This window comes from Ranitomeya variabilis, chromosome 1 (assembly GCF_051348905.1).
Source record: "Ranitomeya variabilis isolate aRanVar5 chromosome 1, aRanVar5.hap1, whole genome shotgun sequence".
NCBI lineage: Eukaryota > Metazoa > Chordata > Amphibia > Anura > Dendrobatidae > Ranitomeya > Ranitomeya variabilis.
Genome location: NC_135232.1, coordinates 912,548,686 through 912,572,515, shown reverse-complemented (window position 1 = coordinate 912,572,515; position 23,830 = coordinate 912,548,686). Strand labels below are relative to the sequence as shown.

At 47.6% G+C, this 23,830-nt stretch overlaps 3 non-coding genes and 65 pseudogenes across 3 annotated transcripts; all 68 read left to right on the top strand.

Annotated features, from left to right (window-relative positions):
• The first annotated feature begins 55 nt into the window (after positions 1–55).
• On the top strand, positions 56–229 carry LOC143795938 (U2 spliceosomal RNA; annotated as a pseudogene).
• Positions 230–405: 176 nt separating this feature from the next.
• On the top strand, positions 406–557 carry LOC143795711 (U2 spliceosomal RNA; annotated as a pseudogene).
• Positions 558–755: 198 nt separating this feature from the next.
• On the top strand, positions 756–929 carry LOC143795460 (U2 spliceosomal RNA; annotated as a pseudogene).
• Positions 930–1,105: 176 nt separating this feature from the next.
• LOC143797134 (U2 spliceosomal RNA) lies at positions 1,106–1,279 on the top strand (annotated as a pseudogene).
• Positions 1,280–1,455: 176 nt separating this feature from the next.
• LOC143794090 (U2 spliceosomal RNA) lies at positions 1,456–1,629 on the top strand (annotated as a pseudogene).
• A 176-nt stretch (positions 1,630–1,805) lies between these two features.
• LOC143795886 (U2 spliceosomal RNA) lies at positions 1,806–1,979 on the top strand (annotated as a pseudogene).
• Positions 1,980–2,155: 176 nt separating this feature from the next.
• Positions 2,156–2,329, top strand: LOC143797132 (U2 spliceosomal RNA; annotated as a pseudogene).
• Positions 2,330–2,505: 176 nt separating this feature from the next.
• On the top strand, positions 2,506–2,679 carry LOC143796471 (U2 spliceosomal RNA; annotated as a pseudogene).
• Positions 2,680–2,855: 176 nt separating this feature from the next.
• Positions 2,856–3,029, top strand: LOC143794665 (U2 spliceosomal RNA; annotated as a pseudogene).
• Positions 3,030–3,205: 176 nt separating this feature from the next.
• Positions 3,206–3,379, top strand: LOC143795899 (U2 spliceosomal RNA; annotated as a pseudogene).
• A 176-nt stretch (positions 3,380–3,555) lies between these two features.
• LOC143795733 (U2 spliceosomal RNA) lies at positions 3,556–3,707 on the top strand (annotated as a pseudogene).
• Positions 3,708–3,905: 198 nt separating this feature from the next.
• On the top strand, positions 3,906–4,087 carry LOC143794306 (U2 spliceosomal RNA). The gene has a single exon (XR_013220410.1). It is a non-coding gene; the product is annotated as a U2 spliceosomal RNA (small nuclear RNA).
• A 168-nt stretch (positions 4,088–4,255) lies between these two features.
• LOC143795675 (U2 spliceosomal RNA) lies at positions 4,256–4,407 on the top strand (annotated as a pseudogene).
• A 198-nt stretch (positions 4,408–4,605) lies between these two features.
• On the top strand, positions 4,606–4,779 carry LOC143794174 (U2 spliceosomal RNA; annotated as a pseudogene).
• Positions 4,780–4,955: 176 nt separating this feature from the next.
• Positions 4,956–5,129, top strand: LOC143797018 (U2 spliceosomal RNA; annotated as a pseudogene).
• Positions 5,130–5,305: 176 nt separating this feature from the next.
• On the top strand, positions 5,306–5,479 carry LOC143795936 (U2 spliceosomal RNA; annotated as a pseudogene).
• A 176-nt stretch (positions 5,480–5,655) lies between these two features.
• LOC143796816 (U2 spliceosomal RNA) lies at positions 5,656–5,807 on the top strand (annotated as a pseudogene).
• A 198-nt stretch (positions 5,808–6,005) lies between these two features.
• On the top strand, positions 6,006–6,179 carry LOC143795459 (U2 spliceosomal RNA; annotated as a pseudogene).
• A 176-nt stretch (positions 6,180–6,355) lies between these two features.
• LOC143797306 (U2 spliceosomal RNA) lies at positions 6,356–6,508 on the top strand (annotated as a pseudogene).
• Positions 6,509–6,706: 198 nt separating this feature from the next.
• LOC143794288 (U2 spliceosomal RNA) lies at positions 6,707–6,880 on the top strand (annotated as a pseudogene).
• A 176-nt stretch (positions 6,881–7,056) lies between these two features.
• Positions 7,057–7,230, top strand: LOC143794851 (U2 spliceosomal RNA; annotated as a pseudogene).
• A 176-nt stretch (positions 7,231–7,406) lies between these two features.
• LOC143794664 (U2 spliceosomal RNA) lies at positions 7,407–7,580 on the top strand (annotated as a pseudogene).
• Positions 7,581–7,756: 176 nt separating this feature from the next.
• LOC143795898 (U2 spliceosomal RNA) lies at positions 7,757–7,930 on the top strand (annotated as a pseudogene).
• A 176-nt stretch (positions 7,931–8,106) lies between these two features.
• Positions 8,107–8,258, top strand: LOC143795732 (U2 spliceosomal RNA; annotated as a pseudogene).
• Positions 8,259–8,456: 198 nt separating this feature from the next.
• LOC143794305 (U2 spliceosomal RNA) lies at positions 8,457–8,638 on the top strand. Its single transcript, XR_013220409.1, has one exon. It is a non-coding gene; the product is annotated as a U2 spliceosomal RNA (small nuclear RNA).
• Positions 8,639–8,806: 168 nt separating this feature from the next.
• LOC143795674 (U2 spliceosomal RNA) lies at positions 8,807–8,958 on the top strand (annotated as a pseudogene).
• Positions 8,959–9,156: 198 nt separating this feature from the next.
• Positions 9,157–9,330, top strand: LOC143794173 (U2 spliceosomal RNA; annotated as a pseudogene).
• Positions 9,331–9,506: 176 nt separating this feature from the next.
• LOC143797017 (U2 spliceosomal RNA) lies at positions 9,507–9,680 on the top strand (annotated as a pseudogene).
• Positions 9,681–9,856: 176 nt separating this feature from the next.
• LOC143795935 (U2 spliceosomal RNA) lies at positions 9,857–10,030 on the top strand (annotated as a pseudogene).
• Positions 10,031–10,206: 176 nt separating this feature from the next.
• Positions 10,207–10,358, top strand: LOC143795710 (U2 spliceosomal RNA; annotated as a pseudogene).
• Positions 10,359–10,556: 198 nt separating this feature from the next.
• On the top strand, positions 10,557–10,730 carry LOC143795458 (U2 spliceosomal RNA; annotated as a pseudogene).
• A 176-nt stretch (positions 10,731–10,906) lies between these two features.
• On the top strand, positions 10,907–11,080 carry LOC143797131 (U2 spliceosomal RNA; annotated as a pseudogene).
• A 176-nt stretch (positions 11,081–11,256) lies between these two features.
• LOC143794088 (U2 spliceosomal RNA) lies at positions 11,257–11,430 on the top strand (annotated as a pseudogene).
• Positions 11,431–11,606: 176 nt separating this feature from the next.
• On the top strand, positions 11,607–11,780 carry LOC143795457 (U2 spliceosomal RNA; annotated as a pseudogene).
• A 176-nt stretch (positions 11,781–11,956) lies between these two features.
• On the top strand, positions 11,957–12,130 carry LOC143795785 (U2 spliceosomal RNA; annotated as a pseudogene).
• A 176-nt stretch (positions 12,131–12,306) lies between these two features.
• On the top strand, positions 12,307–12,480 carry LOC143794656 (U2 spliceosomal RNA; annotated as a pseudogene).
• Positions 12,481–12,656: 176 nt separating this feature from the next.
• On the top strand, positions 12,657–12,830 carry LOC143795888 (U2 spliceosomal RNA; annotated as a pseudogene).
• A 176-nt stretch (positions 12,831–13,006) lies between these two features.
• On the top strand, positions 13,007–13,180 carry LOC143795897 (U2 spliceosomal RNA; annotated as a pseudogene).
• Positions 13,181–13,356: 176 nt separating this feature from the next.
• On the top strand, positions 13,357–13,508 carry LOC143795731 (U2 spliceosomal RNA; annotated as a pseudogene).
• A 198-nt stretch (positions 13,509–13,706) lies between these two features.
• On the top strand, positions 13,707–13,858 carry LOC143795729 (U2 spliceosomal RNA; annotated as a pseudogene).
• A 198-nt stretch (positions 13,859–14,056) lies between these two features.
• LOC143794497 (U2 spliceosomal RNA) lies at positions 14,057–14,230 on the top strand (annotated as a pseudogene).
• Positions 14,231–14,405: 175 nt separating this feature from the next.
• Positions 14,406–14,580, top strand: LOC143794596 (U2 spliceosomal RNA; annotated as a pseudogene).
• A 175-nt stretch (positions 14,581–14,755) lies between these two features.
• On the top strand, positions 14,756–14,929 carry LOC143794496 (U2 spliceosomal RNA; annotated as a pseudogene).
• Positions 14,930–15,105: 176 nt separating this feature from the next.
• On the top strand, positions 15,106–15,279 carry LOC143795454 (U2 spliceosomal RNA; annotated as a pseudogene).
• A 176-nt stretch (positions 15,280–15,455) lies between these two features.
• Positions 15,456–15,629, top strand: LOC143795784 (U2 spliceosomal RNA; annotated as a pseudogene).
• A 176-nt stretch (positions 15,630–15,805) lies between these two features.
• LOC143794663 (U2 spliceosomal RNA) lies at positions 15,806–15,979 on the top strand (annotated as a pseudogene).
• A 176-nt stretch (positions 15,980–16,155) lies between these two features.
• LOC143795896 (U2 spliceosomal RNA) lies at positions 16,156–16,329 on the top strand (annotated as a pseudogene).
• A 176-nt stretch (positions 16,330–16,505) lies between these two features.
• LOC143795728 (U2 spliceosomal RNA) lies at positions 16,506–16,657 on the top strand (annotated as a pseudogene).
• A 198-nt stretch (positions 16,658–16,855) lies between these two features.
• Positions 16,856–17,037, top strand: LOC143794304 (U2 spliceosomal RNA). Its single transcript, XR_013220408.1, has one exon. It is a non-coding gene; the product is annotated as a U2 spliceosomal RNA (small nuclear RNA).
• Positions 17,038–17,205: 168 nt separating this feature from the next.
• Positions 17,206–17,357, top strand: LOC143795672 (U2 spliceosomal RNA; annotated as a pseudogene).
• Positions 17,358–17,555: 198 nt separating this feature from the next.
• Positions 17,556–17,727, top strand: LOC143801360 (U2 spliceosomal RNA; annotated as a pseudogene).
• Positions 17,728–17,905: 178 nt separating this feature from the next.
• Positions 17,906–18,079, top strand: LOC143797320 (U2 spliceosomal RNA; annotated as a pseudogene).
• Positions 18,080–18,255: 176 nt separating this feature from the next.
• On the top strand, positions 18,256–18,429 carry LOC143795934 (U2 spliceosomal RNA; annotated as a pseudogene).
• A 176-nt stretch (positions 18,430–18,605) lies between these two features.
• LOC143795709 (U2 spliceosomal RNA) lies at positions 18,606–18,757 on the top strand (annotated as a pseudogene).
• Positions 18,758–18,955: 198 nt separating this feature from the next.
• On the top strand, positions 18,956–19,129 carry LOC143795453 (U2 spliceosomal RNA; annotated as a pseudogene).
• Positions 19,130–19,305: 176 nt separating this feature from the next.
• LOC143795452 (U2 spliceosomal RNA) lies at positions 19,306–19,479 on the top strand (annotated as a pseudogene).
• Positions 19,480–19,655: 176 nt separating this feature from the next.
• Positions 19,656–19,829, top strand: LOC143795783 (U2 spliceosomal RNA; annotated as a pseudogene).
• A 176-nt stretch (positions 19,830–20,005) lies between these two features.
• On the top strand, positions 20,006–20,179 carry LOC143794662 (U2 spliceosomal RNA; annotated as a pseudogene).
• Positions 20,180–20,355: 176 nt separating this feature from the next.
• LOC143795895 (U2 spliceosomal RNA) lies at positions 20,356–20,529 on the top strand (annotated as a pseudogene).
• Positions 20,530–20,705: 176 nt separating this feature from the next.
• On the top strand, positions 20,706–20,857 carry LOC143795727 (U2 spliceosomal RNA; annotated as a pseudogene).
• Positions 20,858–21,055: 198 nt separating this feature from the next.
• LOC143794494 (U2 spliceosomal RNA) lies at positions 21,056–21,229 on the top strand (annotated as a pseudogene).
• Positions 21,230–21,404: 175 nt separating this feature from the next.
• Positions 21,405–21,579, top strand: LOC143794595 (U2 spliceosomal RNA; annotated as a pseudogene).
• A 175-nt stretch (positions 21,580–21,754) lies between these two features.
• On the top strand, positions 21,755–21,928 carry LOC143794493 (U2 spliceosomal RNA; annotated as a pseudogene).
• Positions 21,929–22,104: 176 nt separating this feature from the next.
• LOC143795451 (U2 spliceosomal RNA) lies at positions 22,105–22,278 on the top strand (annotated as a pseudogene).
• Positions 22,279–22,454: 176 nt separating this feature from the next.
• Positions 22,455–22,628, top strand: LOC143795782 (U2 spliceosomal RNA; annotated as a pseudogene).
• A 176-nt stretch (positions 22,629–22,804) lies between these two features.
• Positions 22,805–22,978, top strand: LOC143794661 (U2 spliceosomal RNA; annotated as a pseudogene).
• Positions 22,979–23,154: 176 nt separating this feature from the next.
• LOC143795894 (U2 spliceosomal RNA) lies at positions 23,155–23,328 on the top strand (annotated as a pseudogene).
• A 176-nt stretch (positions 23,329–23,504) lies between these two features.
• On the top strand, positions 23,505–23,656 carry LOC143795726 (U2 spliceosomal RNA; annotated as a pseudogene).
• Positions 23,657–23,830: the final 174 nt, after the last annotated feature.

Genomic DNA, 23,830 nt, shown 5'->3' with positions numbered 1-23,830 from the left:
AGTGGGTGTCGGTTGTAGGCCTTGGTGCGGCCCAAGTGGCAAACCATTTCTGATCATCTCTTCTCGGCCAAATGGCTCAAGATCAAGCATAGTGTCTGTTCTTATTAGTTTAATATCTGATACGTCCCCTATTTGGGGACCATATATTAAATGGATTTTTGGAACAGGGAGCTGGAAATGGAGCTTGCTTTGTCGCACGGAACCTTCACGGGGATGGAGGGTGTGATTATGCAGATTCAAAACGCGTTGCGCACAGCTTTAACTCATGCACACCGCAGAACTGTCATCGACAGAGCATCCAGAGTTTCTAGAAATGTATTCCATGCGGCAATCTTTTGCTACGTCTCCACAGTGGGTGTCAGTTGTAGGCCTTGGTGCGGCCCAAGTGGCAAACCATTTCTGATCATCTTTTCTCGGCCAAATGGCTCAAGATCAAGCGTAGTGTCTGTTCTTATTAGTTTAATATCTGATACGTCCCCTATTTGGGGACCATATATTAAATGGATTTTTGGAACAGGAGGCTGGAAATGGAGCTTGCTTTGTCACACGGAACCTTCACGGGGATGGAGGGTGTGGTTAGGCAGATTCAAAACGCGTTGCGCACAGCTTGAACACATGCACACCGCAGAACTGTCATCAACAGAGCATCCAGAGTTTCTGGAAATGTCTTCCCTGTGGCAATCTTTTGCTACGTCTCCACAGTGGGTGTCGGTTGTAGGCCTTGGTGCGGCCCAAGTGGCAAACCATTTCTGATCATCTCTTCTCGGCCAAATGGCTCAAGATCAAGCGTAGTGTCTGTTCTTATTAGTTTAATATCTGATACGTCCCCTATTTGGGGACCATATATTAAATGGATTTTTGGAACAGGGAGCTGGAAATGGAGCTTGCTTTGTCACACGGAACCTTCACGGGGATGGAGGGTGTGGTTATGCAGATTCAAAACGCGTTGCGCACAGCTTGAACACATGCACACCGCAGAACTGTCATCGATAGAGCATCCAGAGTTTCTGGAAAAGTCTTCCCTGCGGCAATCTTTTGCTACATCTCCACAGTGGGTGTCGGTTGTAGGCCTTGGTGCGGCCCAAGTGGCAAACCATTTCTGATCATCTCTTATCGGCCAAATGGCTCAAGATCAAGCGTAGTGTCTGTTCTTATTAGTTTAATATCTGATACGTCCCCTATTTGGGGACCATATATTAAATGGATTTTTGGAACAGGGAGCTGGAAATGGAGCTTGCTTTGTCACACGGAACCTTCACGGGGATGGAGGGTGTGGTTATGCAGATTCAAAACGCGTTGCGCACAGCTTGAACACATGCACACCACAGAACAGTCATCGACAGAGCATCCAGAGTTTCTGGAAATGTCTTCCATGCGGCAATCTTTTGCTATGTCTCCACAGTGGGTGTCGGTTGTAGGCCTTGGTGCGGCCCAAGTGGCAAACCATTTCTGATCATCTCTTCTCGGCCAATTGGCTCAAGATCAAGCGTAGTGTCTGTTCTTATTAGTTTAATATCTGATACGTCCCCTATTTGGGGACCATATATTAAATGGATTTTTGGAACAGGGAGCTGGAAATGGAGCTTGCTTTGTCGCACGGAACCTTCACGGGGATGGAGGGTGTGGTTATGCAGATTCAAAACGCGTTGCGCACAGCTTGAACTCATGCACACCGCAGAACTGTCATCGACAGAGCATCCAGAGTTTCTGGAAATGTCTTCCATGCGGCAATCTTTTGTTACGTCTCCACAGTGGGTGTCGGTTGTAGGCCTTGGTGCGGCCCAAGTTGCAAACCATTTCTGATCATCTCTTCTCGGCCAAATGGCTCAAGATCAAGCGTAGTGTCTGTTCTTATTAGTTTAATATCTGATACGTCCCCTATTTGGGGACCCTATATTAAATGGATTTTTGGAACAGGGAGCTGGAAATGGAGCTTGCTTTGTCACACGGAACCTTCACGGGGATGGAGGGTGTGGTTATGCAGATTCAAAACGCGTTGCGCACAGCTTGAACACATGCACACCGCAGAACTGTCATCGACAGATCATCCAGAGTTTCTGGAAATGTCTTCCCTGCGGCAATCTTTTGCTACTTCTCCACAGTGGGTGTCGGTTGTAGGCCTTGGTGCGGCCCAAGTGGCAAACCATTTCTGATCATCTCTTATCGGCCAAATGGCTCAAGATCAAGCGTAGTGTCTGTTCTTATTAGTTTAATATCTGATACGTCCCCTATTTGGGGACCATATATTAAATGGATTTTTGGAACAGGGAGCTGGAAATGGAGCTTGCTTTGTCACACGGAACCTTCACGGGGATGGAGGGTGTGGTTATGCAGATTCAAAACGCGTTGCGCACAGCTTGAACACATGCACACCGCAGAACTGTCATCGACAGATCATCCAGAGTTTCTGGAAATGTCTTCCCTGCGGCAATCTTTTGCTACATCTCCACAGTGGGTGTCGGTTGTAGGCCTTGGTGCGGCCCAAGTGGCAAACCATTTCTGATCATCTCTTCTCGGCCAAATGGCTCAAGATCAAGCGTAGTGTCTGTTCTTATTAGTTTAATATCTGATACATCCCCTATTTGGGGACCATATATTAAATGGATTTTTGGAACAGGGAGCTGGAAATGGAGCTTGCTTTGTCACACGGAACCTTCACGGGGATGGAGGGTGTGGTTATGCAGATTCAAAACGCGTTGCGCACAGCTTGAACACATGCACACCGCAGAACTGTCATCGACAGATCATCCAGAATTTCTGGAAATATCTTCCCTGCGGCAATCTTTTGCTACGTCTCCACAGTGGGTGTCGGTTGTAGGCCTTGGTGCGGCCCAAGTGGCAAACCATTTCTGATCATCTCTTCTCGGCCAAATGGCTCAAGATCAAGCGTAGTGTCTGTTCTTATTAGTTTAATATCTGATACGTCCCCTATTTGGGGACCATATATTAAATGGATTTTTGGAACAGGGAGCTGGAAATGGAGCTTGCTTTGTCACACGGAACCTTCATGGGGATGGAGGGTGTGGTTATGCAGATTCAAAATGCGTTGCGCACAGCTTGAACACATGCACACCGCAGAACTGTCATCGACAGAGCATCCAGAGTTTCTGGAAATGTCTTCCCTGCGGCAATCTTTTGCTACGTCTCCACAGTGGGTGTCGGATGTAGGCCTTGGTGCGGCCCAAGTGGCAAACCATTTCTGATCATCTCTTCTCGGCCAAATGGCTCAAGATCAAATGTAGTGTCTGTTCTTATTAGTTTAATATCTGATACGTCCCCTATTTGGGGACCATATATTAACTGGATTTTTGGAACAGGGAGCTGGAAATGGAGCTTGCTTTGTCACGCGGAACCTTCACGGGGATGGAGGGTGTGGTTATGCAGATTCAAAACGCGTTGCGCACAGCTTGAACACATGCACACCGCAGAACTGTCATCGATAGAGCATCCAGAGTTTCTGGAAATGTCTTCCCTGCGGCAATCTTTTGCTACGTCTCCACAGTTGGTGTCGGTTGTAGGCCTTGGTGCGGCCCAAGTGGCAAACCACTTCTGATCATCTCTTCTCGGCCAAATGGCTCAAGATCAAGCGTAGTGTCTGTTCTTATTAGTTTAATATCTGATACGTCCCCTATTCGGGGACCATATATTAAATGGATTTTTGGAACAGGGAGCTGGAAATGGAGCTTGCTTTGTCACACAGAACCTTTACGGGGATGGAGGGTGTGGTTATGCAGATTCAAAATGCGTTGCGCACAGCTTGAACACATGCACACCGTAGAACTGTCATCGACAGAGCATCCAGAGTTTCTGGAAATGTCTTCCCTGCGGCAATCTTTTGCTACGTCTCCACAGTGGGTGTCGGTTGTAGGCCTTGGTGCGGCCCAAGTGGCAAACCATTTCTGATCATCTCTTCTCGGCCAAATGGCTCAAGATCAAGCGTAGTGTCTGTTCTTATTAGTTTAATATCTGATACGTCCCCTATTTGGGGACCATATATTAAATGGATTTTTGGAACAGGGAGCTGGAAATGGAGCTTGCTTTGTCACACGTAACCTTCACGAGGATGGAGGGTGTGGTTATGCAGATTCAAAACGCGTTGCGCACAGCTTGAACACATGCACACCGCAGAACTGTCATCGACAGAGCATCCAGAGTTTCTGGAAATGTCTTCCCTGCGGCAATCTTTTGCTACAACTCCACAGTGGGTGTCGGTTGTAGGCCTTGGTGCGGCCCAAGTGGCAAACCATTTCTGATCATCTCTTCTCGGCCAAATGGCTCAAGATCAAGCGTAGTGTCTGTTCTTATTAGTTTAATATCTGATACGTCCCCTATTTGGGGACCATATATTAAATGGATTTTTGGAACAGGGAGCTGGAAATGGAGCTTGCTTTGTCACACGGAACCTTCACGGGGATGGAAGGTGTGGTTATGCAGATTCAAAACGCGTTGCGCACAGCTTGAACACATGCACACCGCAGAACTGTCATCGACAGAGCATCCAGAGTTTCTGGAAATGTCTTCCCTGCGGCAATCTTTTGCTACGTCTCCACAGTGGGTGTCGGTTGTAGGCCTTGGTGCGGCCCAAGTGGCAAACCATTTCTGATCATCTCTTCTCGGCCAAATGGCTCAAGATCAAGTGTAGTGTCTGTTCTTATTAGTTTAATATCTGATACGTCCCCTATTTGGGGACCATATATTAAATGGATTTTTGGAACAGGGAGCTGGAAATGGAGCTTGCTTTGTCACACGGAACCTTCACGGGGATGGAGGGTGTGGTTATGCAGATTCAAAACGCGTTGCGCACAGCTTGAACACATGCACACCGCAGAACTGTCATCGACAGAGCATCCAGAGTTTCTGGAAATGTCTTCCCTGCGGCAATCTTTTGCTAGGTCTCCACAGTGGGTGTCGGTTGTAGGCCTTGGTGCGGCCCAAGTGGCAAACCATTTCTGATCATCTCTTATCGGCCAAATGGCTCAAGATCAAGCGTAGTGTCTGTTCTTATTAGTTTAATATCTGATACGTCCCCTATTTGGGGACCATATATTAAATGGATTTTTGGAACAGGGAGCTGGAAATGGAGCTTGCTTTGTCACACGGAACCTTCATGGGGATGGAGGGTGTGGTTATGCAGATTCAAAACGCGTTGCGCACAGCTTGAACACATGCACACCGCAGAACTGTCATCGACAGAGCATCTAGAATTTCTGGAAATGTCTTCCATGCGGCAATCTTTTGCTACGTCTCCACAGTGGGTGTCGGTTGTAGGCCTTGGTGCGGCCCAAGTGGCAAACCATTTCTGATCATCTCTTCTCGGCCAAATGGCTCAAGATCAAGCATAGTGTCTGTTCTTATTAGTTTAATATCTGATACGTCCCCTATTTGGGGACCATATATTAAATGGATTTTTGGAACAGGGAGCTGGAAATGGAGCTTGCTTTGTCGCACGGAACCTTCACGGGGATGGAGGGTGTGATTATGCAGATTCAAAACGCGTTGCGCACAGCTTTAACTCATGCACACCGCAGAACTGTCATCGACAGAGCATCCAGAGTTTCTAGAAATGTATTCCATGCGGCAATCTTTTGCTACGTCTCCACAGTGGGTGTCAGTTGTAGGCCTTGGTGCGGCCCAAGTGGCAAACCATTTCTGATCATCTTTTCTCGGCCAAATGGCTCAAGATCAAGCGTAGTGTCTATTCTTATTAGTTTAATATCTGATACGTCCCCTATTTGGGGACCATATATTAAATGGATTTTTGGAACAGGAGGCTGGAAATGGAGCTTGCTTTGTCACACGGAACCTTCACGGGGATGGAGGGTGTGGTTAGGCAGATTCAAAACGCGTTGCGCACAGCTTGAACACATGCACACCGCAGAACTGTCATCAACAGAGCATCCAGAGTTTCTGGAAATGTCTTCCCTGTGGCAATCTTTTGCTACGTCTCCACAGTGGGTGTCGGTTGTAGGCCTTGGTGCGGCCCAAGTGGCAAACCATTTCTGATAATCTCTTCTCGGCCAAATGGCTCAAGATCAAGCGTAGTGTCTGTTCTTATTAGTTTAATATCTGATACGTCCCCTATTTGGGGACCATATATTAAATGGATTTTTGGAACAGGGAGCTGGAAATGGAGCTTGCTTTGTCACACGGAACCTTCACGGGGATGGAGGGTGTGGTTATGCAGATTCAAAACGCGTTGCGCACAGCTTGAACACATGCACACCGCAGAACTGTCATCGATAGAGCATCCAGAGTTTCTGGAAAAGTCTTCCCTGCGGCAATCTTTTGCTACATCTCCACAGTGGGTGTCGGTTGTAGGCCTTGGTGCGGCCCAAGTGGCAAACCATTTCTGATCATCTCTTATCGGCCAAATGGCTCAAGATCAAGCGTAGTGTCTGTTCTTATTAGTTTAATATCTGATACGTCCCCTATTTGGGGACCATATATTAAATGGATTTTTTGGAACAGGGAGCTGGAAATGGAGCTTGCTTTGTCACACGGAACCTTCACGGGGATGGAGGGTGTGGTTATGCAGATTCAAAACGCGTTGCGCACAGCTTGAACACATGCACACCACAGAACAGTCATCGACAGAGCATCCAGAGTTTCTGGAAATGTCTTCCATGCGGCAATCTTTTGCTATGTCTCCACAGTGGGTGTCGGTTGTAGGCCTTGGTGCGGCCCAAGTGGCAAACCATTTCTGATCATCTCTTCTCGGCCAATTGGCTCAAGATCAAGCGTAGTGTCTGTTCTTATTAGTTTAATATCTGATACGTCCCCTATTTGGGGACCATATATTAAATGGATTTTTGGAACAGGGAGCTGGAAATGGAGCTTGCTTTGTCACACGGAACCTTCACGGGGATGGAGGGTGTGGTTATGCAGATTCAAAACGCGTTGCGCACAGCTTGAACACATGCACACCGCAGAACTGTCATCGACAGAGCATCCAGAGTTTCTGGAAATGTCTTCCCTGCGGCAATCTTTTGCTACGTCTCCACAGTGGGTGTCGGTTGTAGGCCTTGGTGCGGCCCAAGTGGCAAACCATTTCTGATCATCTCTTCTCGGCCAAATGGCTCAAGATCAAGCGTAGTGTCTGTTCTTATTAGTTTAATAGCTGATACGTCCCCTATTTGGGGACCATATATTAAATTGATTTTTGGAACAGGGAGCTGGAAATGGAGCTTGCTTTGTCACACGGAACCTTCACGGGGATGGAGGGTGTGGTTATGCAGATTCAAAACGCGTTGCGCACAGCTTGAACACATGCACACCGCAGAACTGTCATCGACAGAGCATCCAGAGTTTCTGGAAATGTCTTCCCTGCGGCAATCTTTTGCTACATCTCCACAGTGGGTGTCGGTTGTAGGCCTTGGTGCGGCCCAAGTGGCAAACCATTTCTGATCATCTCTTCTCGGCCAAATGGCTCAAGATCAAGCGTAGTGTCTGTTCTTATTAGTTTAATATCTGATACGTCCCCTATTTGGGGACCATATATTAAATGGATTTTTGGAACAGGGAGCTGGAAATGGAGCTTGCTTTGTCACACGGAACCTTCATGGGGATGGAGGGTGTGGTTATGCAGATTCAAAATGCGTTGCGCACAGCTTGAACACATGCACACCGCAGAACTGTCATCGACAGAGCATCCAGAGTTTCTGGAAATGTCTTCCCTGCGGCAATCTTTTGCTACGTCTCCACAGTGGGTGTCGGATGTAGGCCTTGGTGCGGCCCAAGTGGCAAACCATTTCTGATCATCTCTTCTCGGCCAAATGGCTCAAGATCAAATGTAGTGTCTGTTCTTATTAGTTTAATATCTGATACGTCCCCTATTTGGGGACCATATATTAACTGGATTTTTGGAACAGGGAGCTGGAAATGGAGCTTGCTTTGTCACGCGGAACCTTCACGGGGATGGAGGGTGTGGTTATGCAGATTCAAAACGCGTTGCGCACAGCTTGAACACATGCACACCGCAGAACTGTCATCGATAGAGCATCCAGAGTTTCTGGAAATGTCTTCCCTGCGGCAATCTTTTGCTACGTCTCCACAGTTGGTGTCGGTTGTAGGCCTTGGTGCGGCCCAAGTGGCAAACCATTTCTGATCATCTCTTCTCGGCCAAATGGCTCAAGATCAAGCGTAGTGTCTGTTCTTATTAGTTTAATATCTGATACGTCCCCTATTCGGGGACCATATATTAAATGGATTTTTGGAACAGGGAGCTGGAAATGGAGCTTGCTTTGTCACACAGAACCTTTACGGGGATGGAGGGTGTGGTTATGCAGATTCAAAATGCGTTGCGCACAGCTTGAACACATGCACACCGTAGAACTGTCATCGACAGAGCATCCAGAGTTTCTGGAAATGTCTTCCCTGCGGCAATCTTTTGCTACGTCTCCACAGTGGGTGTCGGTTGTAGGCCTTGGTGCGGCCCAAGTGGCAAAACATTTCTGATCATCTCTTCTCGGCCAAATGGCTCAAGATCAAGCGTAGTGTCTGTTCTTATTAGTTTAATATCTGATACGTCCCCTATTTGGGGACCATATATTAAATGGATTTTTGGAACAGGGAGCTGGAAATGGAGCTTGCTTTGTCACACGTAACCTTCACGAGGATGGAGGGTGTGGTTATGCAGATTCAAAACGCGTTGCGCACAGCTTGAACACATGCACACCGCAGAACTGTCATCGACAGAGCATCCAGAGTTTCTGGAAATGTCTTCCCTGCGGCAATCTTTTGCTACAACTCCACAGTGGGTGTCGGTTGTAGGCCTTGGTGCGGCCCAAGTGGCAAACCATTTCTGATCATCTCTTCTCGGCCAAATGGCTCAAGATCAAGCGTAGTGTCTGTTCTTATTAGTTTAATATCTGATACGTCCCCTATTTGGGGACCATATATTAAATGGATTTTTGGAACAGGGAGCTGGAAATGGAGCTTGCTTTGTCACACGGAACCTTCACGGGGATGGAAGGTGTGGTTATGCAGATTCAAAACGCGTTGCGCACAGCTTGAACACATGCACACCGCAGAACTGTCATCGACAGAGCATCCAGAGTTTCTGGAAATGTCTTCCCTGCGGCAATCTTTTGCTACGTCTCCACAGTGGGTGTCGGTTGTAGGCCTTGGTGCGGCCCAAGTGGCAAACCATTTCTGATCATCTCTTCTCGGCCAAATGGCTCAAGATCAAGTGTAGTGTCTGTTCTTATTAGTTTAATATCTGATACGTCCCCTATTTGGGGACCATATATTAAATGGATTTTTGGAACAGGGAGCTGGAAATGGAGCTTGCTTTGTCACACGGAACCTTCACGGGGATGGAGGGTGTGGTTATGCAGATTCAAAACGCGTTGCGCACAGCTTGAACACATGCACACCGCAGAACTGTCATCGACAGAGCATCCAGAGTTTCTGGAAATGTCTTCCCTGCGGCAATCTTTTGCTAGGTCTCCACAGTGGGTGTCGGTTGTAGGCCTTGGTGCGGCCCAAGTGGCAAACCATTTCTGATCATCTCTTATCGGCCAAATGGCTCAAGATCAAGCGTAGTGTCTGTTCTTATTAGTTTAATATCTGATACGTCCCCTATTTGGGGACCATATATTAAATGGATTTTTGGAACAGGGAGCTGGAAATGGAGCTTGCTTTGTCACACGGAACCTTCATGGGGATGGAGGGTGTGGTTATGCAGATTCAAAACGCGTTGCGCACAGCTTGAACACATGCACACCGCAGAACTGTCATCGACAGAGCATCTAGAATTTCTGGAAATGTCTTCCATGCGGCAATCTTTTGCTACGTCTCCACAGTGGGTGTCGGTTGTAGGCCTTGGTGCGGCCCAAGTGGCAAACCATTTCTGATCATCTCTTCTCGGCCAAATGGCTCAAGATCAAGCATAGTGTCTGTTCTTATTAGTTTAATATCTGATACGTCCCCTATTTGGGGACCATATATTAAATGGATTTTTGGAACAGGGAGCTGGAAATGGAGCTTGCTTTGTCGCACGGAACCTTCACGGGGATGGAGGGTGTGATTATGCAGATTCAAAACGCGTTGCGCACAGCTTTAACTCATGCACACCGCAGAACTGTCATCGACAGAGCATCCAGAGTTTCTAGAAATGTATTCCATGCGGCAATCTTTTGCTACGTCTCCACAGTGGGTGTCAGTTGTAGGCCTTGGTGCGGCCCAAGTGGCAAACCATTTCTGATCATCTTTTCTCGGCCAAATGGCTCAAGATCAAGCGTAGTGTCTGTTCTTATTAGTTTAATATCTGATACGTCCCCTATTTGGGGACCATATATTAAATGGATTTTTGGAACAGGAGGCTGGAAATGGAGCTTGCTTTGTCACACGGAACCTTCACGGGGATGGAGGGTGTGGTTAGGCAGATTCAAAACGCGTTGCGCACAGCTTGAACACATGCACACCGCAGAACTGTCATCAACAGAGCATCCAGAGTTTCTGGAAATGTCTTCCCTGTGGCAATCTTTTGCTACGTCTCCACAGTGGGTGTCGGTTGTAGGCCTTGGTGCGGCCCAAGTGGCAAACCATTTCTGATAATCTCTTCTCGGCCAAATGGCTCAAGATCAAGCGTAGTGTCTGTTCTTATTAGTTTAATATCTGATACGTCCCCTATTTGGGGACCATATATTAAATGGATTTTTGGAACAGGGAGCTGGAAATGGAGCTTGCTTTGTCACACGGAACCTTCACGGGGATGGAGGGTGTGGTTATGCAGATTCAAAACGCGTTGCGCACAGCTTGAACACATGCACACCGTAGAACTGTCATCGATAGAGCATCCAGAGTTTCTGGAAAAGTCTTCCCTGCGGCAATCTTTTGCTACATCTCCACAGTGGGTGTCGGTTGTAGGCCTTGGTGCGGCCCAAGTGGCAAACCATTTCTGATCATCTCTTATCGGCCAAATGGCTCAAGATCAAGCGTAGTGTCTGTTCTTATTAGTTTAATATCTGATACGTCCCCTATTTGGGGACCATATATTAAATGGATTTTTGGAACAGGGAGCTGGAAATGGAGCTTGCTTTGTCACACGGAACCTTCACGGGGATGGAGGGTGTGGTTATGCAGATTCAAAACGCGTTGCGCACAGCTTGAACACATGCACACCACAGAACAGTCATCGACAGAGCATCCAGAGTTTCTGGAAATGTCTTCCATGCGGCAATCTTTTGCTATGTCTCCACAGTGGGTGTCGGTTGTAGGCCTTGGTGCGGCCCAAGTGGCAAACCATTTCTGATCATCTCTTCTCGGCCAATTGGCTCAAGATCAAGCGTAGTGTCTGTTCTTATTAGTTTAATATCTGATACGTCCCCTATTTGGGGACCATATATTAAATGGATTTTTGGAACAGGGAGCTGGAAATGGAGCTTGCTTTGTCGCACGGAACCTTCACGGGGATGGAGGGTGTGGTTATGCAGATTCAAAACGCGTTGCGCACAGCTTGAACTCATGCACACCGCAGAACTGTCATCGACAGAGCATCCAGAGTTTCTGGAAATGTCTTCCATGCGGCAATCTTTTGTTACGTCTCCACAGTGGGTGTCGGTTGTAGGCCTTGGTGCGGCCCAAGTTGCAAACCATTTCTGATCATCTCTTCTCGGCCAAATGGCTCAAGATCAAGCGTAGTGTCTGTTCTTATTAGTTTAATATCTGATACGTCCCCTATTTGGGGACCATATATTAAATGGATTTTTGGAACAGGGAGCTGGAAATGGAGCTTGCTTTGTCACACGGAACCTTCACGGGGATGGAGGGTGTGGTTATGCAGATTCAAAACGCGTTGCGCACAGCTTGAACACATGCACACCGCAGAACTGTCATCGACAGAGCATCCAGAGTTTCTGGAAATGTCTTCCCTGCGGCAATCTTTTGCTACGTCTCCACAGTGGGTGTCGGTTGTAGGCCTTGGTGCGGCCCAAGTGGCAAACCATTTCTGATCATCTCTTCTCGGCCAAATGGCTCAAGATCAAGCGTAGTGTCTGTTCTTATTAGTTTAATAGCTGATACGTCCCCTATTTGGGGACCATATATTAAATGGATTTTTGGAACAGGGAGCTGGAAATGGAGCTTGCTTTGTCACACGGAACCTTCACGGGGATGGAGGGTGTGGTTATGCAGATTCAAAACGCGTTGCGCACAGCTTGAACACATGCACACCGCAGAACTGTCATCGACAGAGCATCCAGAGTTTCTGGAAATGTCTTCCCTGCGGCAATCTTTTGCTACATCTCCACAGTGGGTGTCGGTTGTAGGCCTTGGTGCGGCCCAAGTGGCAAACCATTTCTGATCATCTCTTCTCGGCCAAATGGCTCAAGATCAAGCGTAGTGTCTGTTCTTATTAGTTTAATATCTGATACGTCCCCTATTTGGGGACCATATATTAAATGGATTTTTGGAACAGGGAGCTGGAAATGGAGCTTGCTTTGTCACACGGAACCTTCATGGGGATGGAGGGTGTGGTTATGCAGATTCAAAATGTGTTGCGCACAGCTTGAACACATGCACACCGCAGAACTGTCATCGACAGAGCATCCAGAGTTTCTGGAAATGTCTTCCCTGCGGCAATCTTTTGCTACGTCTCCACAGTGGGTGTCGGATGTAGGCCTTGGTGCGGCCCAAGTGGCAAACCATTTCTGATCATCTCTTCTCGGCCAAATGGCTCAAGATCAAATGTAGTGTCTGTTCTTATTAGTTTAATATCTGATACGTCCCCTATTTGGGGACCATATATTAACTGGATTTTTGGAACAGGGAGCTGGAAATGGAGCTTGCTTTGTCACGCGGAACCTTCACGGGGATGGAGGGTGTGGTTATGCAGATTCAAAATGTGTTGCGCACAGCTTGAACACATGCACACCGCAGAACTGTCATCGACAGAGCATCCAGAGTTTCTGGAAATGTCTTCCCTGCGGCAATCTTTTGCTACGTCTCCACAGTGGGTGTCGGATGTAGGCCTTGGTGCGGCCCAAGTGGCAAACCATTTCTGATCATCTCTTCTCGGCCAAATGGCTCAAGATCAAATGTAGTGTCTGTTCTTATTAGTTTAATATCTGATACGTCCCCTATTTGGGGACCATATATTAACTGGATTTTTGGAACAGGGAGCTGGAAATGGAGCTTGCTTTGTCACGCGGAACCTTCACGGGGATGGAGGGTGTGGTTATGCAGATTCAAAACGCGTTGCGCACAGCTTGAACACATGCACACCGCAGAACTGTCATCGATAGAGCATCCAGAGTTTCTGGAAATGTCTTCCCTGCGGCAATCTTTTGCTACGTCTCCACAGTTGGTGTCGGTTGTAGGCCTTGGTGCGGCCCAAGTGGCAAACCATTTCTGATCATCTCTTCTCGGCCAAATGGCTCAAGATCAAGCGTAGTGTCTGTTCTTATTAGTTTAATATCTGATACGTCCCCTATTCGGGGACCATATATTAAATGGATTTTTGGAACAGGGAGCTGGAAATGGAGCTTGCTTTGTCACACAGAACCTTTACGGGGATGGAGGGTGTGGTTATGCAGATTCAAAATGCGTTGCGCACAGCTTGAACACATGCACACCGTAGAACTGTCATCGACAGAGCATCCAGAGTTTCTGGAAATGTCTTCCCTGCGGCAATCTTTTGCTACGTCTCCACAGTGGGTGTCGGTTGTAGGCCTTGGTGCGGCCCAAGTGGCAAACCATTTCTGATCATCTCTTCTCGGCCAAATGGCTCAAGATCAAGCGTAGTGTCTGTTCTTATTAGTTTAATATCTGATACGTCCCCTATTCGGGGACCATATATTAAATGGATTTTTGGAACAGGGAGCTGGAAATGGAGCTTGCTTTGTCACACAGAACCTTTACGGGGATGGAGGGTGTGGTTATGCAGATTCAAAATGCGTTGCGCACAGCTTGAACACATGCACACCGTAGAACTGTCATCGACAGAGCATCCAGAGTTTCTGGAAATGTCTTCCCTGCGGCAATCTTTTGCTACGTCTCCACAGTGGGTGTCGGTTGTAGGCCTTGGTGCGGCCCAAGTGGCAAACCATTTCTGATCATCTCTTCTCGGCCAAATGGCTCAAGATCAAGCGTAGTGTCTGTTCTTATTAGTTTAATATCTGATACGTCCCCTATTTGGGGACCATATATTAAATTGATTTTTGGAACAGGGAGCTGGAAATGGAGCTTGCTTTGTCACACGGAACCTTCACGGGGATGGAGGGTGTGGTTATGCAGATTCAAAACGCGTTGCGCACAGCTTGAACACATGCACACCGCAGAACTGTCATCGACAGAGCATCCAGAGTTTCTGGAAATGTCTTCCCTGCGGCAATCTTTTGCTACGTCTCCACAGTGGGTGTCGGTTGTAGGCCTTGGTGCGGCCCAATGGCAAACCATTTCTGATCATCTCTTCTCGGCCAAATGGCTCAAGATCAAGCGTAGTGTCTGTTCTTATTAGTTTAATATCTGATACGTCCCCTATTTGGGGACCATATATTAAATGGATTTTTGGAACAGGGAGCTGGAAATGGAGCTTGCTTTGTCACACGGAACCTTCACTGGGATGGAGGGTGTGGTTATGCAGATTCAAAACGCGTTGCGCACAGCTTGAACACATGCACACCGCAGAACTGTCATCGACAGAGCATCCAGAGTTTCTGGAAATGTCTTCCCTGCGGCAATCTTTTGCTACGTCTCCACAGTGGGTGTCGGTTGTAGGCCTTGGTGCGGCCCAAGTGGCAAAACATTTCTGATCATCTCTTCTCGGCCAAATGGCTCAAGATCAAGCGTAGTGTCTGTTCTTATTAGTTTAATATCTGATACGTCCCCTATTTGGGGACCATATATTAAATTGATTTTTGGAACAGGGAGCTGGAAATGGAGCTTGCTTTGTCACACGGAACCTTCACGGGGATGGAGGGTGTGGTTATGCAGATTCAAAACGCGTTGCGCACAGCTTGAACACATGCACACCGCAGAACTGTCATCGATAGAGCATCCAGAGTTTCTGGAAATGTCTTCCCTGCGGCAATCTTTTGCTACGTCTCCACAGTGGGTGTCGGTTGTAGGCCTTGGTGCGGCCCAAGTGGCAAACCATTTCTGATCATCTCTTCTCGGCCAAATGGCTCAAGATCAAGCGTAGTGTCTGTTCTTATTAGTTTAATATCTGATACGTCCCCTATTTGGGGACCATATATTAAATGGATTTTTGGAACAGGGAGCTGGAAATGGAGCTTGCTTTGTCACACGGAACCTTCACGGGGATGGAGGGTGTGGTTATGCAGATTCAAAACGCGTTGCGCACAGCTTGAACACATGCACACCGCAGAACTGTCATCGACAGAGCATCCAGAGTTTCTGGAAATGTCTTCCCTGCGGCAATCTTTTGCTACGTCTCCACAGTGGGTGTCGGTTGTAGGCCTTGGTGCGGCCCAAGTGGCAAACCATTTCTGATCATCTCTTCTCGGCCAAATGGCTCAAGATCAAGCGTAGTGTCTGTTCTTATTAGTTTAATAGCTGATACGTCCCCTATTTGGGGACCATATATTAAATGGATTTTTGGAACAGGGAGCTGGAAATGGAGCTTGCTTTGTCACACGGAACCTTCACGGGGATGGAGGGTGTGGTTATGCAGATTCAAAACACGTTGCGCACAGCTTGAACACATGCACACCGCAGAACTGTCATCGACAGAGCATCCAGAGTTTCTGGAAATGTCTTCCCTGCGGCAATCTTTTGCTACATCTCCACAGTGGGTGTCGGTTGTAGGCCTTGGTGCGGCCCAAGTGGCAAACCATTTCTGATCATCTCTTCTCGGCCAAATGGCTCAAGATCAAGCGTAGTGTCTGTTCTTATTAGTTTAATATCTGATACGTCCCCTATTTGGGGACCATATATTAAATGGATTTTTGGAACAGGGAGCTGGAAATGGAGCTTGCTTTGTCACACGGAACCTTCATGGGGATGGAGGGTGTGGTTATGCAGATTCAAAATGCGTTGCGCACAGCTTGAACACATGCACACCGCAGAACTGTCATCGACAGAGCATCCAGAGTTTCTGGAAATGTCTTCCCTGCGGCAATCTTTTGCTACGTCTCCACAGTGGGTGTCGGATGTAGGCCTTGGTGCGGCCCAAGTGGCAAACCATTTCTGATCATCTCTTCTCGGCCAAATGGCTCAAGATCAAATGTAGTGTCTGTTCTTATTAGTTTAATATCTGATACGTCCCCTATTTGGGGACCATATATTAACTGGATTTTTGGAACAGGGAGCTGGAAATGGAGCTTGCTTTGTCACGCGGAACCTTCACGGGGATGGAGGGTGTGGTTATGCAGATTCAAAACGCGTTGCGCACAGCTTGAACACATGCACACCGCAGAACTGTCATCGATAGAGCATCCAGAGTTTCTGGAAATGTCTTCCCTGCGGCAATCTTTTGCTACGTCTCCACAGTTGGTGTCGGTTGTAGGCCTTGGTGCGGCCCAAGTGGCAAACCATTTCTGATCATCTCTTCTCGGCCAAATGGCTCAAGATCAAGCGTAGTGTCTGTTCTTATTAGTTTAATATCTGATACGTCCCCTATTCGGGGACCATATATTAAATGGATTTTTGGAACAGGGAGCTGGAAATGGAGCTTGCTTTGTCACACAGAACCTTTACGGGGATGGAGGGTGTGGTTATGCAGATTCAAAATGCGTTGCGCACAGCTTGAACACATGCACACCGTAGAACTGTCATCGACAGAGCATCCAGAGTTTCTGGAAATGTCTTCCCTGCGGCAATCTTTTGCTACGTCTCCACAGTGGGTGTCGGTTGTAGGCCTTGGTGCGGCCCAAGTGGCAAACCATTTCTGATCATCTCTTCTCGGCCAAATGGCTCAAGATCAAGCGTAGTGTCTGTTCTTATTAGTTTAATATCTGATACGTCCCCTATTTGGGGACCATATATTAAATGGATTTTTGGAACAGGGAGCTGGAAATGGAGCTTGCTTTGTCACACGTAACCTTCACGAGGATGGAGGGTGTGGTTATGCAGATTCAAAACGCGTTGCGCACAGCTTGAACACATGCACACCGCAGAACTGTCATCGACAGAGCATCCAGAGTTTCTGGAAATGTCTTCCCTGCGGCAATCTTTTGCTACAACTCCACAGTGGGTGTCGGTTGTAGGCCTTGGTGCGGCCCAAGTGGCAAACCATTTCTGATCATCTCTTCTCGGCCAAATGGCTCAAGATCAAGCGTAGTGTCTGTTCTTATTAGTTTAATATCTGATACGTCCCCTATTTGGGGACCATATATTAAATGGATTTTTGGAACAGGGAGCTGGAAATGGAGCTTGCTTTGTCACACGGAACCTTCACGGGGATGGAAGGTGTGGTTATGCAGATTCAAAACGCGTTGCGCACAGCTTGAACACATGCACACCGCAGAACTGTCATCGACAGAGCATCCAGAGTTTCTGGAAATGTCTTCCCTGCGGCAATCTTTTGCTACGTCTCCACAGTGGGTGTCGGTTGTAGGCCTTGGTGCGGCCCAAGTGGCAAACCATTTCTGATCATCTCTTCTCGGCCAAATGGCTCAAGATCAAGTGTAGTGTCTGTTCTTATTAGTTTAATATCTGATACGTCCCCTATTTGGGGACCATATATTAAATGGATTTTTGGAACAGGGAGCTGGAAATGGAGCTTGCTTTGTCACACGCAACCTTCACGGGGATGGAGGGTGTGGTTATGCAGATTCAAAACGCGTTGCGCACAGCTTGAACACATGCACACCGCAGAACTGTCATCGACAGAGCATCCAGAGTTTCTGGAAATGTCTTCCCTGCGGCAAACTTTTGCTAGGTCACCACAGTGGGTGTCGGTTGTAGGCCTTGGTGCGGCCCATGTGGCAAACCATTTCTGATCATCTCTTATCGGCCAAATGGCTCAAGATCAAGCGTAGTGTCTGTTGTTATTAGTTTAATATCTGATACGTCCCCTATTTGGGGACCATATATTAAATGGATTTTTGGAACAGGGAGCTGGAAATGGAGCTTGCTTTGTCACACGGAACCTTCATGGGGATGGAGGGTGTGGTTATGCAGATTCAAAACGCGTTGCGCACAGCTTGAACACATGCACACCGCAGAACTGTCATCGACAGAGCATCTAGAATTTCTGGAAATGTCTTCCATGCGGCAATCTTTTGCTACGTCTCCACAGTGGGTGTCGGTTGTAGGCCTTGGTGCGGCCCAAGTGGCAAACCATTTCTGATCATCTCTTCTCGGCCAAATGGCTCAAGATCAAGCATAGTGTCTGTTCTTATTAGTTTAATATCTGATACGTCCCCTATTTGGGGACCATATATTAAATGGATTTTTGGAACAGGGAGCTGGAAATGGAGCTTGCTTTGTCGCACGGAACCTTCACGGGGATGGAGGGTGTGATTATGCAGATTCAAAACGCGTTGCGCACAGCTTTAACTCATGCACACCGCAGAACTGTCATCGACAGAGCATCCAGAGTTTCTAGAAATGTATTCCATGCGGCAATCTTTTGCTACGTCTCCACAGTGGGTGTCAGTTGTAGGCCTTGGTGCGGCCCAAGTGGCAAACCATTTCTGATCATCTTTTCTCGGCCAAATGGCTCAAGATCAAGCGTAGTGTCTGTTCTTATTAGTTTAATATCTGATACGTCCCCTATTTGGGGACCATATATTAAATGGATTTTTGGAACAGGAGGCTGGAAATGGAGCTTGCTTTGTCACACGGAACCTTCACGGGGATGGAGGGTGTGGTTAGGCAGATTCAAAACGCGTTGCGCACAGCTTGAACACATGCACACCGCAGAACTGTCATCAACAGAGCATCCAGAGTTTCTGGAAATGTCTTCCCTGTGGCAATCTTTTGCTACGTCTCCACAGTGGGTGTCGGTTGTAGGCCTTGGTGCGGCCCAAGTGGCAAACCATTTCTGATCATCTCTTCTCGGCCAAATGGCTCAAGATCAAGCGTAGTGTCTGTTCTTATTAGTTTAATATCTGATACGTCCCCTATTTGGGGACCATATATTAAATGGATTTTTGGAACAGGGAGCTGGAAATGGAGCTTGCTTTGTCACACGGAACCTTCACGGGGATGGAGGGTGTGGTTATGCAGATTCAAAACGCGTTGCGCACAGCTTGAACACATGCACACCGCAGAACTGTCATCGATAGAGCATCCAGAGTTTCTGGAAATGTCTTCCCTGCGGCAATCTTTTGCTACGTCTCCACAGTGGGTGTCGGTTGTAGGCCTTGGTGCGGCCCAAGTGGCAAACCATTTCTGATCATCTCTTCTCGGCCAAATGGCTCAAGATCAAGCGTAGTGTCTGTTCTTATTAGTTTAATATCTGATACGTCCCCTATTTGGGGACCATATATTAAATGGATTTTTGGAACAGGGAGCTGGAAATGGAGCTTGCTTTGTCACACGGAACCTTCACGGGGATGGAGGGTGTGGTTATGCAGATTCAAAACGCGTTGCGCACAGCTTGAACACATGCACACCGCAGAACTGTCATCGACAGAGCATCCAGAGTTTCTGGAAATGTCTTCCCTGCGGCAATCTTTTGCTACGTCTCCACAGTGGGTGTCGGTTGTAGGCCTTGGTGCGGCCCAAGTGGCAAACCATTTCTGATCATCTCTTCTCGGCCAAATGGCTCAAGATCAAGCGTAGTGTCTGTTCTTATTAGTTTAATAGCTGATACGTCCCCTATTTGGGGACCATATATTAAATGGATTTTTGGAACAGGGAGCTGGAAATGGAGCTTGCTTTGTCACACGGAACCTTCACGGGGATGGAGGGTGTGGTTATGCAGATTCAAAACACGTTGCGCACAGCTTGAACACATGCACACCGCAGAACTGTCATCGACAGAGCATCCAGAGTTTCTGGAAATGTCTTCCCTGCGGCAATCTTTTGCTACATCTCCACAGTGGGTGTCGGTTGTAGGCCTTGGTGCGGCCCAAGTGGCAAACCATTTCTGATCATCTCTTCTCGGCCAAATGGCTCAAGATCAAGCGTAGTGTCTGTTCTTATTAGTTTAATATCTGATACGTCCCCTATTTGGGGACCATATATTAAATGGATTTTTGGAACAGGGAGCTGGAAATGGAGCTTGCTTTGTCACACGGAACCTTCATGGGGATGGAGGGTGTGGTTATGCAGATTCAAAATGCGTTGCGCACAGCTTGAACACATGCACACCGCAGAACTGTCATCGACAGAGCATCCAGAGTTTCTGGAAATGTCTTCCCTGCGGCAATCTTTTGCTACGTCTCCACAGTGGGTGTCGGATGTAGGCCTTGGTGCGGCCCAAGTGGCAAACCATTTCTGATCATCTCTTCTCGGCCAAATGGCTCAAGATCAAATGTAGTGTCTGTTCTTATTAGTTTAATATCTGATACGTCCCCTATTTGGGGACCATATATTAACTGGATTTTTGGAACAGGGAGCTGGAAATGGAGCTTGCTTTGTCACGCGGAACCTTCACGGGGATGGAGGGTGTGGTTATGCAGATTCAAAACGCGTTGCGCACAGCTTGAACACATGCACACCGCAGAACTGTCATCGATAGAGCATCCAGAGTTTCTGGAAATGTCTTCCCTGCGGCAATCTTTTGCTACGTCTCCACAGTTGGTGTCGGTTGTAGGCCTTGGTGCGGCCCAAGTGGCAAACCATTTCTGATCATCTCTTCTCGGCCAAATGGCTCAAGATCAAGCGTAGTGTCTGTTCTTATTAGTTTAATATCTGATACGTCCCCTATTCGGGGACCATATATTAAATGGATTTTTGGAACAGGGAGCTGGAAATGGAGCTTGCTTTGTCACACAGAACCTTTACGGGGATGGAGGGTGTGGTTATGCAGATTCAAAATGCGTTGCGCACAGCTTGAACACATGCACACCGTAGAACTGTCATCGACAGAGCATCCAGAGTTTCTGGAAATGTCTTCCCTGCGGCAATCTTTTGCTACGTCTCCACAGTGGGTGTCGGTTGTAGGCCTTGGTGCGGCCCAAGTGGCAAACCATTTCTGATCATCTCTTCTCGGCCAAATGGCTCAAGATCAAGCGTAGTGTCTGTTCTTATTAGTTTAATATCTGATACGTCCCCTATTTGGGGACCATATATTAAATTGATTTTTGGAACAGGGAGCTGGAAATGGAGCTTGCTTTGTCACACGGAACCTTCACGGGGATGGAGGGTGTGGTTATGCAGATTCAAAACGCGTTGCGCACAGCTTGAACACATGCACACCGCAGAACTGTCATCGACAGAGCATCCAGAGTTTCTGGAAATGTCTTCCCTGCGGCAATCTTTTGCTACGTCTCCACAGTGGGTGTCGGTTGTAGGCCTTGGTGCGGCCCAATGGCAAACCATTTCTGATCATCTCTTCTCGGCCAAATGGCTCAAGATCAAGCGTAGTGTCTGTTCTTATTAGTTTAATATCTGATACGTCCCCTATTTGGGGACCATATATTAAATGGATTTTTGGAACAGGGAGCTGGAAATGGAGCTTGCTTTGTCACACGGAACCTTCACTGGGATGGAGGGTGTGGTTATGCAGATTCAAAACGCGTTGCGCACAGCTTGAACACATGCACACCGCAGAACTGTCATCGACAGAGCATCCAGAGTTTCTGGAAATGTCTTCCCTGCGGCAATCTTTTGCTACGTCTCCACAGTGGGTGTCGGTTGTAGGCCTTGGTGCGGCCCAAGTGGCAAAACATTTCTGATCATCTCTTCTCGGCCAAATGGCTCAAGATCAAGCGTAGTGTCTGTTCTTATTAGTTTAATATCTGATACGTCCCCTATTTGGGGACCATATATTAAATTGATTTTTGGAACAGGGAGCTGGAAATGGAGCTTGCTTTGTCACACGGAACCTTCACGGGGATGGAGGGTGTGGTTATGCAGATTCAAAACGCGTTGCGCACAGCTTGAACACATGCACACCGCAGAACTGTCATCGATAGAGCATCCAGAGTTTCTGGAAATGTCTTCCCTGCGGCAATCTTTTGCTACGTCTCCACAGTGGGTGTCGGTTGTAGGCCTTGGTGCGGCCCAAGTGGCAAACCATTTCTGATCATCTCTTCTCGGCCAAATGGCTCAAGATCAAGCGTAGTGTCTGTTCTTATTAGTTTAATATCTGATACGTCCCCTATTTGGGGACCATATATTAAATGGATTTTTGGAACAGGGAGCTGGAAATGGAGCTTGCTTTGTCACACGGAACCTTCACGGGGATGGAGGGTGTGGTTATGCAGATTCAAAACGCGTTGCGCACAGCTTGAACACATGCACACCGCAGAACTGTCATCGACAGAGCATCCAGAGTTTCTGGAAATGTCTTCCCTGCGGCAATCTTTTGCTACGTCTCCACAGTGGGTGTCGGTTGTAGGCCTTGGTGCGGCCCAAGTGGCAAACCATTTCTGATCATCTCTTCTCGGCCAAATGGCTCAAGATCAAGCGTAGTGTCTGTTCTTATTAGTTTAATAGCTGATACGTCCCCTATTTGGGGACCATATATTAAATGGATTTTTGGAACAGGGAGCTGGAAATGGAGCTTGCTTTGTCACACGGAACCTTCACGGGGATGGAGGGTGTGGTTATGCAGATTCAAAACACGTTGCGCACAGCTTGAACACATGCACACCGCAGAACTGTCATCGACAGAGCATCCAGAGTTTCTGGAAATGTCTTCCCTGCGGCAATCTTTTGCTACATCTCCACAGTGGGTGTCGGTTGTAGGCCTTGGTGCGGCCCAAGTGGCAAACCATTTCTGATCATCTCTTCTCGGCCAAATGGCTCAAGATCAAGCGTAGTGTCTGTTCTTATTAGTTTAATATCTGATACGTCCCCTATTTGGGGACCATATATTAAATGGATTTTTGGAACAGGGAGCTGGAAATGGAGCTTGCTTTGTCACACGGAACCTTCATGGGGATGGAGGGTGTGGTTATGCAGATTCAAAATGCGTTGCGCACAGCTTGAACACATGCACACCGCAGAACTGTCATCGACAGAGCATCCAGAGTTTCTGGAAATGTCTTCCCTGCGGCAATCTTTTGCTACGTCTCCACAGTGGGTGTCGGATGTAGGCCTTGGTGCGGCCCAAGTGGCAAACCATTTCTGATCATCTCTTCTCGGCCAAATGGCTCAAGATCAAATGTAGTGTCTGTTCTTATTAGTTTAATATCTGATACGTCCCCTATTTGGGGACCATATATTAACTGGATTTTTGGAACAGGGAGCTGGAAATGGAGCTTGCTTTGTCACGCGGAACCTTCACGGGGATGGAGGGTGTGGTTATGCAGATTCAAAACGCGTTGCGCACAGCTTGAACACATGCACACCGCAGAACTGTCATCGATAGAGCATCCAGAGTTTCTGGAAATGTCTTCCCTGCGGCAATCTTTTGCTACGTCTCCACAGTTGGTGTCGGTTGTAGGCCTTGGTGCGGCCCAAGTGGCAAACCATTTCTGATCATCTCTTCTCGGCCAAATGGCTCAAGATCAAGCGTAGTGTCTGTTCTTATTAGTTTAATATCTGATACGTCCCCTATTCGGGGACCATATATTAAATGGATTTTTGGAACAGGGAGCTGGAAATGGAGCTTGCTTTGTCACACAGAACCTTTACGGGGATGGAGGGTGTGGTTATGCAGATTCAAAATGCGTTGCGCACAGCTTGAACACATGCACACCGTAGAACTGTCATCGACAGAGCATCCAGAGTTTCTGGAAATGTCTTCCCTGCGGCAATCTTTTGCTACGTCTCCACAGTGGGTGTCGGTTGTAGGCCTTGGTGCGGC